This window comes from Berghia stephanieae, chromosome 8 (genome assembly GCF_034508935.2).
Source record: "Berghia stephanieae isolate SIO BIC M18660-M18661 chromosome 8, UCSD_Bste_1.3, whole genome shotgun sequence".
Lineage (NCBI taxonomy): Eukaryota > Metazoa > Mollusca > Gastropoda > Nudibranchia > Aeolidiidae > Berghia > Berghia stephanieae.
In genome coordinates, this window is record NC_088367.1 from 4862430 (window position 1) to 4873906 (window position 11477).

Here is an 11477-nt window from a genome sequence, read left to right on the forward strand (position 1 = left end):
CTCATAACATTGACATCCGGAAGTACAACAGACCAACACACAAAACTGTGTGCAATCATGAACTTTTATAGTCTGGTTGATACAGTTTAGTGAGAATCACTCACAAACGCGGATGGCAAAATACAATAACAAAGGCTTGAGTGACGCCATCTTCGTTCTACCTATAGCAAGAGTAATATTATTGCTACTGTTACTACTACTACTACTACTACTACTACTACTACTACTACTACTACTACTACTACTACTACTACTATAATAATAATAATAATAATAATAATAATAATAATAATAATAATAATACTTTATTGCATCCCAAAAAGGAAATTTTTTGTACAGACGTGTTATAATTTACACATAAGATAAAAATACAATGGAAATAGGATGTATATATATAAAAAAGGAGCAGCTCTATAACCAGAGCTGCGCTTTATAATATGAATAATTTCAACACTGTAAAATAGTTAAAACTGTCACTATAAATTGAAAATTGAAAAGATTGCAAAACAAATAAATTAATAAATTAATATTTATATTTTTAAAAAGTAAAAATGAGAAATAATTATATAAAATGATTATTGCTTGTTGTTATAAAGCCTAATACTGGACGGCAGAAAAGATTTTCGGTTTCTCTCTGTTTTCGTTGAAATAGAGAAAGGGCGACCACTTCTTTCTGACATAATAATTGATGGTCTTAGTGGATGATACTGGTCATTTAATATTTTAGTTATTTTATTTATACAAAATTTCTCGTATAAAAGATCTACATCGTCAACATCATTTATATAGCGTTTAATGGATTTTTTAATATTTGAATTTATTTTGTTCCTTTCCACTGCTAAGCAATTGCCTCCCCAAGCTGTTATACAAAATGACAAAACACTTTCGATTACTGCTCTATAAAATAATGTGCAGAGGGTTTTATCTATTCTAAACTGAGAGAGTTTCGATAAAAAATATGTACGTCTGCACATCTTATGCCTAATTATTTTCAAGTGTTCATCCCACTTGAGCCTGTCATCAATCGTTACACCAAGGTATTTGTAGTGAGGAACTCGCTGGACGAATTGGTCCTTTAATTTTAACGGTTCTATCGGTTCCTTCACTCTCCTAAAGTCAATCACTAGCTCCTTTGTCTTGCTTATGTTAAGCTCTAGGTGGTGGGCATCACACCAAGACACTCATCTATCAATTTCTTGCCTATAAGCCACTTCGTTGCCATTTGTTATGAGGCCTTGAAGAGCGGTGTCATCTGCAAACTTTATTAAAGGTACACTCAGGTTTTGACTTCTACAGTCATTCGTGTATATTGTGAATAATACAGGAGACAATACACAACCTTGAGGAGCGCCAGTATTTGTAGTTATACAGGAAGATTTGTTTTGCCCTAATTGAGCATATTGTGCTCTCTCCGTAAGAAATTCGAGCACCCAAGCAATTATATACTTGTTTAAATTCAGACTAGTCAATTTTTGAACAACCAACTGAGGTTGCATTGTATTGAACGCTGAAGAAAAATCTGCAAAAAGCAATCTGCAATAGCTCCTAGCGTGATCTAGATGCCTGTAGATGTTGTTTGTAAACAGCAAAATGGCATCCTCTACGCCACGTCCTGGTTTGTAAGCAAATTGATGACTATCACTCAATGGCATAAACTAATTCCTAATTTTAACAAGAACAAGTTTTTCTAAAGATTTCATGACTATTGAAGTCAGTGCAACAGGTCTGAGATCGTTCATAGTTTCAAGTTTTTTCTTTTTTTGGAACAGGAATAATTTTCGAAGTTTTCCAAATTTCAGGGATTGAAACGCATTGGAGGGACCAGTTAAAAATATGTGTATAAATGGGGGAAAGCTGGTGGGCACATTCTTTTAATAGTTTTCCTTTCAATCCATCCGGCCCAGCAGCCTTCCTCTCGTTTAGTTTCGAAAATACGAATCTCGTTTCCTCTTCACTGACCTCAACAGCCATTTCATCTTCCAAAGCCCTGTCTAATTTATGTTTTTCATTTTCAATATCAAATTTGTTTGCTGTGTCGAAACGTGAATAAAATTTATTTAAAGTTTCAATGTCGATATCTTCTGATATAATCGTGGGCTTTGGATTATAGTTCACAGCAGTTTTAAGCCCCCGCCACGTGTCCCGTATATCCCCAGAAGAAAAGCATTTTTCAATTTTATTTTTGTACTTGTCTCTACAACTAGATATTACCCTCTTTATCTCTTTTTGTTTTGTTTTCAGATCTTTTTTGTTTCCACTAGTATAGAGAGTTTTCTTTTGGTTCAATAAAAGTTTTAGATCTTTTGTTATCCAAGGCTTGTTGTTAGGATAATATTTTATTTCTTTTTTACAAGACACTAGCTGTTCACAGAATTTTAAATACTCACTCACACAGTCATTCAGCTCATCCACACTATCACATGATTCGATAAAAACATTCCAGTCAGTGCATTCAAACAACCACGCAAATCTTCACACACACTTCCGTTCCAGATCTGTACACTTTTCTTTACTGGTTTTACACGTTTAAAAACAGGGCGGTAGGTGGGGAGTAGCAAGAGCATGCAGTGGTCAGATAAACCTAATGGGGCACGGGGTAAACATTTATAACTATTTTTAATATTACACAGGAATAAATCTAATGTTTTTTTGTCCCTTGTCTCGCAGTCCACGTATTGATGAAGTCCCGGGAGAGTAAAATCGTTACATTGGTTAAAATCGCCAGTGACCATCAATACGGCATCGGGTGACTTAATTTGAATGTCCTGTATTTCTTTCCTCAAAATATTTTTCGCTGTGGTGTTGTCTGATGATGGTGGAATGTAGACGTTGATGATGCTGACATGAGTATATTCCCGGGGTAAGTAATATGGTCGTGACGAAACGGTAATAAATTCAATATAATCGTCACAATACATTTTCTTTATCTGACAGTTATTGGGGTGGCACCATTTGTTGTTAATATATGTGCACACCCCACCCCCAGTTCGTTTATTTACATTAGTCCGATCTCCTCGAAATAGTGAATATTGTTCAATATTAAAACATGATGATGGTATGTGAGGAGATAGCCAAGTCTCTGTTAACGCTATTATGGAGGCTTGACGATAGTCACTATTAAAACGACACAGTGAAAACAGTTCATCAATTTTATTTTTCAGTGATCTTACATTACCTGTCACTACACAGGGTAAAAATGGACGAAAAGGCCGTCGGTTAAATTTTGTTTTTATTCCTCCCTTTCTCCCCCTCTTTCTTACTTTAATAAACGATGTGTCAATAGTGGGTGGTGGGGGTGACACGGGTTGGAGGGATCGGAGAGTCTCTGGAGTATAAGTTATCGATAGGCTTATTTTGGCAGTAAAATCACAGGCTAAAACACCATTTATGCTTATAAATATACTAATAAATATAAAAATCAGGAACAATATATACTTCACATCCATTTTGAATAAAAATTAGGCTTAAATTCCGACGATTGAATGATAAATGAATAAAAATATGTGTAGAAAATAGGTAAATATTCACAACACGTCTGTTGTCGCCGGAAGCCAGCGCCAACTACTACTACTACTACCACTACCACTACTACTACTACTACTACTACTACTACTACTACTACTACTACTTCTACCACTACTACTACTACTACTACTACTACTACTACTACGACTACTACTACTACTACTACTACTACTACTACTACTACTACTACTACTACTACTACTACTACTACTATTACGACTTCTACATCTACAACAACAACAACTACTACTACTACTACAACTACTACTACTACTACTACTACTACTACTACTACTACTACTACTACTACTACTACTACTACTAGTAATTGATGAAATAGAGGTTGCATATTTCTGTGCTTCACTACGTGGAAAAAAAAAGGCAAATTGAAAGAGAAAACAATATTGAGTGCATCCTTTAATGACCCAAAGATTGCTCAAGGGTCAATTCCGTAGACTCTCTGGTGATCTCCGATCTTATCTTAAAATGACTTTCTTGGAATCACCTCATTTTACCCAGGTGCAAATGAGTACCAGTTCGCTTATGAAAGTAATCTTTGACGGACTAGCATCATTCAAGAGGATAATAGAAAGTCAGCATGCTTCGTACCCGAAAGGCATCAGTTGAGTAAGTCACCTCGCCTAGTTCAATTTGCGGCGCTGCACTGCGGTTGACGCCTGGGTTATACCTCGTCCTAGCTAAATTTTCGGCGCTGCATTGCGGCTGACGCCTGGGTTATTCCAGTCTTCCCTTGGAATAGACCCTCGAGAAAAATTTCCCCTATGGGATGAAAAAGGGAATTTTATTTTTTAAAAGTTTAAACTGTTACCTGTCTGCTCAACGCCACAGAAACATGGATAAGTTCCGGATTTATAAGCTTAGGAAGCAAGATGGCCCATGGTTAGCGCGGTGTACTCTGGACTCAGAGGTTCTGTGTTCGATTCCGACCGAAGCCAATTTGTACTTTCTAGAGCAAGAAAATTTACTCCAATCACTCACTCCATTCAGGTGTAAAAGGGTACCTCTCAAGCTGGGATAGTAATCTGCGATAGACTACAGACTAGCGTCCTGTTCAAAGGTTTTCAAACAATTACGTTAATTGTCCGCTTCACGCTATTGAAACCGGAATAACTCCTGCACCATTGGCTACAAGGCTCTATAGGACTTAATTTGTTTTACAATGAGTCCAAGTGGCTCAGAAGGACTTACCTAAAAATATTTTCATTGAGAATTCCCGAAATAAATAACGATAAAGATAATTGATCCCACAAGTTACCGAATAAATGTGCGACCGGTTTTAGACACGTTACTGCTGTGTCACAAAGTGTGACACTTCTTAAATTATATTTATAAACATACGTTTTTAAATTGCCGAAAATGTTTATGTTGCTATGCCTTCTGTACGTGGTTTCATCACATAGAATTATTTTTTGAATTGTTCTTGCTTTTTTATATTCAGAATTGAAATAAATAAATAAATTATAACTGTGAAATTGAATGTAAGCTTCAGTTTAATATACGAAAACAGATAAAATGGACGTTTCGGGTTTCCCCTTCATCAACAACACATGATGAATTAAAAACTACAGACGAATGAGATAATCTGGTAGTGGCGTTGTTAAGATGCATAGACAAAAACATTGATGGCCAGGAAATTGTATGCTACTTTGTGAGGAAGCGCGAATTAAAACAGAGCAATAGAAATTTATAAAAGGTGCGTACTTAATTATGTCAAAAGAGGGGAGGCGGGAAGGAACTGTGTAATGCAGTATAGAAGACAGTGAACTAATATAAAGTGTGGACTATTGTTGGAAAATAAATACAATGGAATTGGAAATAAATACAAAATATAAGGGATGTAGGTATTAATATATTAGTGGCATTAACCGCAGCAGAAGCAACAGTAGAAATAGTGGTAGTAGTAGTGGTAGTAGTAGTGGTAGTAGTAGTGGTGGTAGTAGTAGTAGTAGTAGTAGTAGTAGTAGTAGTAGTAGTAGTAGTAGTAGTAGTAGTAGTAGGGATGCATAAAATAATTTCAATTTTTTGTCCTAGTGCGGAAGGCTGCTATATTTTTTTACTATCACAAACGATATGAACACGGGACGGGGACAGTCCTGTCCCGTTGATTTTGTAGCATTTCACAACGGCTTGGGACACAACGGGACTGTCCTAGTGCGGAAGAGGGTTTACGATTTGTTTTCTTTTGTGGCCAAAGACTGGCATGTTGACGCTATTTTTTGGTCAGTGTCAGGCTAAAACTTTACAATGACTACGATCCAACACAGGATGGTGCCCAGACTATCATAGATTTTTATGGAGACAACTTATAAAGTGGGATTTAGGAGAAAAAGATTCATTAAACGGGAAACTGCCGTGCCCTGGAAAAACACGTATTTTAAAAAAGAAGTCCCAGGTTTGAGAGGGGTTTTTTTTTTTGGCCAAGATGAGGGTCATTTAAATGGATCAATGCTAGAAGATTACTTCAAACAAGGTGCGGCTATGTGGTCTTGTGGTATGATACTCGCTTTCGGATCGGAAGGGCCTGGGTTCGAGCCTCGCATAGTTGAGTCCTTGGAAGAGGCTCTTTACTCACATTCTCTCACCGTACTCGGGTGTAAAATGAGTACCTGGCCGTTAACAGCGTTGTCTTTGTCCGAAAAATTGTAATAGCACCTAACAGGCGTCATTCCCCGTCCTACATGTTAAATGTTGCTGTTAACCATGGACCCCTTGTAAAGCGCTTTGAGCACATGTAGTGGATATTGCGATATATAAAGCTCAATTTTTTTTTATTATTTTAAGGAGCCAAAATACAGAGGGCGTACATCAACTTCACTTCCAACAACATTGAACCAAGATCTCAAAAAATATCACATACATTTTAGAAACAACAACCAAAGAACTGATTTCAACAACACAAGGAAACATCCAACTGCCTCAGCACCTTAACATACACGACATGATGACATTCTAAAGCTAAGAACACTTGCACTAGACAGAGATTTATGGGAACAAATTACTAACTGGATAATAGAAACAGACTGACAAACTCAAAGTGACGCACACATTCACGGCAAGGTCCATAGAGACTGTACAGCCATATTCATTCATTCATATTAGAAGGACGAGTTTTCTGGCTAAATTTTTGAATCTGTGTTTTTCCAATACACGGCAGTTTTCTGTCTAAGAGACATCAACTCTAGTATATTATAGATAGTATGCGCTTGGCTAAGAAGCTCAAAACATTGCCATCTGGAAATATAACGGACAAACACACAAAACTATATGTAACCTTGAACGTGAATAGTCTGGTTAATACAGTTTAGTGAGAATTCCTCATAAACGCGGATGGCAAAAAACAATAACAAAGACCCGAGTGACGTCAACTTCATTCTATCTATAAACCCTTTAATTCAGTGTCTAGAATGCCACCTTCAACGTTAACTAGTAACAAATAATTTTTTTTGAACCTCCCTTTATTCATCACATAGGGGAAATTTTTCTCTAGGGTCTATTCCAAGGGAAGACTAGAATAACCCAGGCGCAGTGCAGCGTCGCAAATTGAGCTAGATCGAGGTGACTTGCTCAAGGCCACACAGCGCAGCGGGTATTCGAACTCGGTACTTTTTGGGTACGAAGAAAAGACCGTACCGTTGAGCCTTGCTGCTCCATGACAGAAATCCTTTTACATTTGTATTGTTCTGTTCTTTTTAAAATTCCCAATAAAATGTAGAATGTTGCATCAATCCTTCTTCTTTGATCTCATGTGACATACAAGTAATATAATATTATATAATATGAAAACACTGTTGTTTTGGGTTCTATTTTATTTGTTGTTTTTGTTTTTTTGTTTTTTGTTTTGTTTTGGGTTCTGTTGTTTTGGTGGGTTTTTTTCGTATTGTTTTGTTCTGTGTGGTGGTTGTTTTGTGTTGTTTGTGCTGTTTAATTTTTTGGTTGTTTGTTGTTTTTTCCTTTGTTGTTGGTTTGGTTGTTTTTGTTTGTTTTTGTTTTTTGTTGTTTTTTTTTTTTGTTGGGGGGGGGGGGGGTTCGTTTTGTTTTGATTTTTGATTTTTTTTTTGTTGTTTTTTTTTGTTTGTTTGCTTTGTTTGTCTGTTTGTTTGTTGTTGTTGGGTTTGGGTTATTTTTTTTTTTGGGGGGGGGGGGGTTGTTGCTTATCGCCTTTATTTATTATTTTGTTTCTTTATTTATTTTTATATACATAATAAATAGTCTGAAGTCTATGAGGGGCATGCCTGTCATACGACCGACCTGCACATATATGCAGGTCTGATAACCGGACCCAATTATGGGCCTGTTTTAACATGGTTGTAATGGAGAATATTTTTCGTCGATTTGAGAGTACAACGATGAGTCCATAACAATTTGGGTTATCAGACCTGAAAATACGGACACGCTGCTATCGTACAATGAGATCAAGTTTTGGAGAAGAACGTTGAAAAGCGGCACGTTGCTCTGACAACAACAACAAAAATTGAGCTTTTATATAGCGCAATATCCACTACATGTGCTCAAAGCGCTTTACAAGGGGTCCCTGAGTCAACAGAAACATTTAACATTGAGGACGGGACATGACGCCTGTTAGGCGATATTACAATTTTCGGACAAAGACAACGCTGTTAACGGCCAGGTAGTCATTTTACACCTGAGTACGGTGAGAGAATGCGAGTAAAGAGCCTTTTCCAAGGACTCACTATGCGCCGAGCGCGAGGCTCGAACCCGGGACCTTCCGATCCGAAAGCGGGTGTCGTACCACTAGACCACATAGCCGCACAGAAAGCGGGTGACAAGTGAGACGAATTGTCGCCACCCTCAGAATTATGATCACTGAAAAGAAAGCTGCAAAAGTTAAAGAACTTGTCCATTCAGATAAAAAAAAAAATAAATAAATAAATACGCCCTTCCGTCAACACATCATAAGATATCGTCGTCTAGGCATTCCACGAAAGAATATAGATAGTTCGAAGATGACGTCACTCAGACCTTTGTTATTGTTTTTGCCATCCGTGTTTGTGAGCTGTTCTCACTAAACTGTATTAACCCGACTATAAACGTTCATGGTTACACAGAGTTTGTGTGTTGGTCCGTTATACTTCCGGATGGCAATGTTGTGAACTCCTTGGCCAAGCGCATTCTATCTATAGATAATTCATCAAACAAGATGTCTGATGTCAACAGGAATCATACATGTTGTCCAAGTGAGTAAATTGGGGGTTAATAGCAATAATCTTGCCAAAGGAAAAAGACAAAAATGCCTGAAGCGGGGCTCAAACCCCGGACATTCCTAATCACAATGCAATGCCTTAACCACTCGGCCACTTCGCCCCGGATCGAAGAGTTCAATAAGACAGATTGTAAATTAAACCATTATTGCTTATGGTAGTGTATCGACAATTCTGCCTGGGTGGGGTTCCTGACCTCCCATAGTGGGCAGGGAGGTACTTGCTGTGTCTTTTATACCCCTGTATCCTAGGTGGGGTTCCTGACCTCCTATAGTGGGCAGGGAGTACTTGCTGTGTCTTCTATACCCCTGTATGCTGGGTGGGGTTCCTGACCTCCCATTGTGGGCAGGGAGGTACTTGCTGTGTCTTCTATACCCCTGTATGCTGGGTGGGGTTCCTGACCTCCCATTGTGGGCAGGGAGGTACTTGCTGTGTCTTCTATACCCCTGTATGCTGGGTGGGGTTCCTGACCTCCCATAGTGGGCAGGGAGGTACTTACTGCCTCTTCTATACCCCTATATATCTGTTTTCCAACTTGCTTTCTGATCTGCCTTTGGCTTGGAATGAGATTACTTGGTTTTGTCCTGGGTCTGGCATTTTTTTAACCGAATGTGAAAATTTGGGGAGCAGTCATTGGTATAAAATAAAGCTAGAAAAAATAAATTTATAATACAGTCAGTCAACCAGTCACTCACTCACTCGCAGGGCCGGATGTTCATCGGTGGGGATTGCGATATGCAGTCTTCACAACACAGTTCCACACATCTTTGTCATTGGCTTTTTCTTTCAGCTCATACAGCGTCAATCCTCTCCATTCTTTGATGTTATAATACAGTACCTGCCGTAAACAGAAGATGGCAAAATACAAGAAAGCAACATCTAAAATATCAGGAAGTTCGATACGAGTATTCGATTACTCAATCCAGGAGAGCTTAATTTTAAATACGAGTAGTTGTTTGTTTTTTTCTAGCACTAGATAGCATTTTAAAAATTGAGATTTAGGTAGATTTAAGATAGTACTTGTCAGCTTTTAATGAAATCGCACACACGTTACTCAACTTTTACTTAAAAACGTGTAGCTACATCCCTGTAATCACAATACACTATAATTGCATCGACTATAATAGGGGGAAATGAATGTGAAATCAAAATTCTCTCATATAGAAGTTGCTTTTGTAGAGTGAGTATAGTGTTTTATTCCAGTGTGTTGTCCATCGCAGACGATACGGTACTCATTGCAACATCAGAAATCCAACTTCAAAAGATTGTTGACAAAGTGGTAGTAGATAGTGAAGCCAAGGGAATGGAAGTGAATATCACCAAAACAGAATGCATGGTAATACAGAAAAACCCCGAAAACAACAACACCTGCAATATAACGATTCACGGCGAGCAACTTACCAACGTAGAAAGTTTTAAATACCTAGGTTCAATAGTGACAACAGATGGAAGATGTAACCGAGACATACGAGCAAGAATAACTCAAGCCAAACAGGCCTTCATGGACCTGGGAAACATTTTGAAAAACAAACAGATGTCGTTCCGGATTAGATTCCGAGTCTTGAAGTGCTACGTGTGGCCAATCTTGTTCTACGGATGCGAAAGCTGGACTACAAATGCAGAAACACAAAAGAACATTGAAGCTTTTGAAATGTGGTGCTTGAGAAGGATGCAGAGAATATCGTATACTGCACACAAAACGAACGAAGAAGTGCTAAAAACAAACATACCAACAAAGGAAACTAATGCCCTTAATAGTGGATCGACAACTATCCTTTTTCGGACACATAGTAAGGAAAGATAAGAATGAATACCTGGCAAGTTGTGGAAAAATACCTGGTAAACGCGCCCGGGGGAGACAAAGAAAAACACTCATAGACCAACTGAAGGGCTTCACCAACCTAACGATCCAAGAGCTGTTTGAAAAAGCAAGAGACAGGGAGGAATGGAGAGAAATAATTCATGCAGTATCCGAAGCCTGGACCAGGCATGGAACCTAGAAGAAGAAGTTGTCCATCCCAAGTACACACTATCAAATTGGCACAACCCTTTTGTAGAGTGACTATGGTGTTTTATTCCAGTGTGTTGTCCATCCCAAGTACACACTATCAAATTGGCACAACCCTTTTGTAGAGTGACTATAGTGTTTTATTCCAGTGTGTTGTCCATCCTAAGTCCTACACACTATCAAATTGGTACGACCCTTTTGTAGAGTGACTATAGTGTTTTATTCCAGTGTTTTGTCCATCCTAAGTCGTACACACTATCAAATTGGTACGACCCTTTTGTAGAGTGACTATAGTGTTTTATTCCAGTGTGTTGTCCATCCTAAGTCGTACACACTATCAAATTGATACGACCCTTTTGTAGAGTGACTATAGTGTTTTATTCCAGTGTGTTGTCCATCCTAAGTCGTACACACTATCAAATTGGTACGACCCTTTTGTAGAGTGACTATAGTGTTTTATTCCAGTGTGTTGTCCATCCTAAGTCGTACACACTATCAAATTGGTACGACCCTTTTGTAGAGTGACTATAGTGTTTTATTCCAGTGTGTTGTCCATCCCAAGTACATACTATCAAATTGGTACGACCCTTTTGTAGAGTGACTATAGTGTTTTATTCCAGTGTGTTGTCCATCCCAAGTACACACTATCAAATTGGCACAACCCTTTATAACATCTTGTACAACCTGGAGTGTATAATACGCAC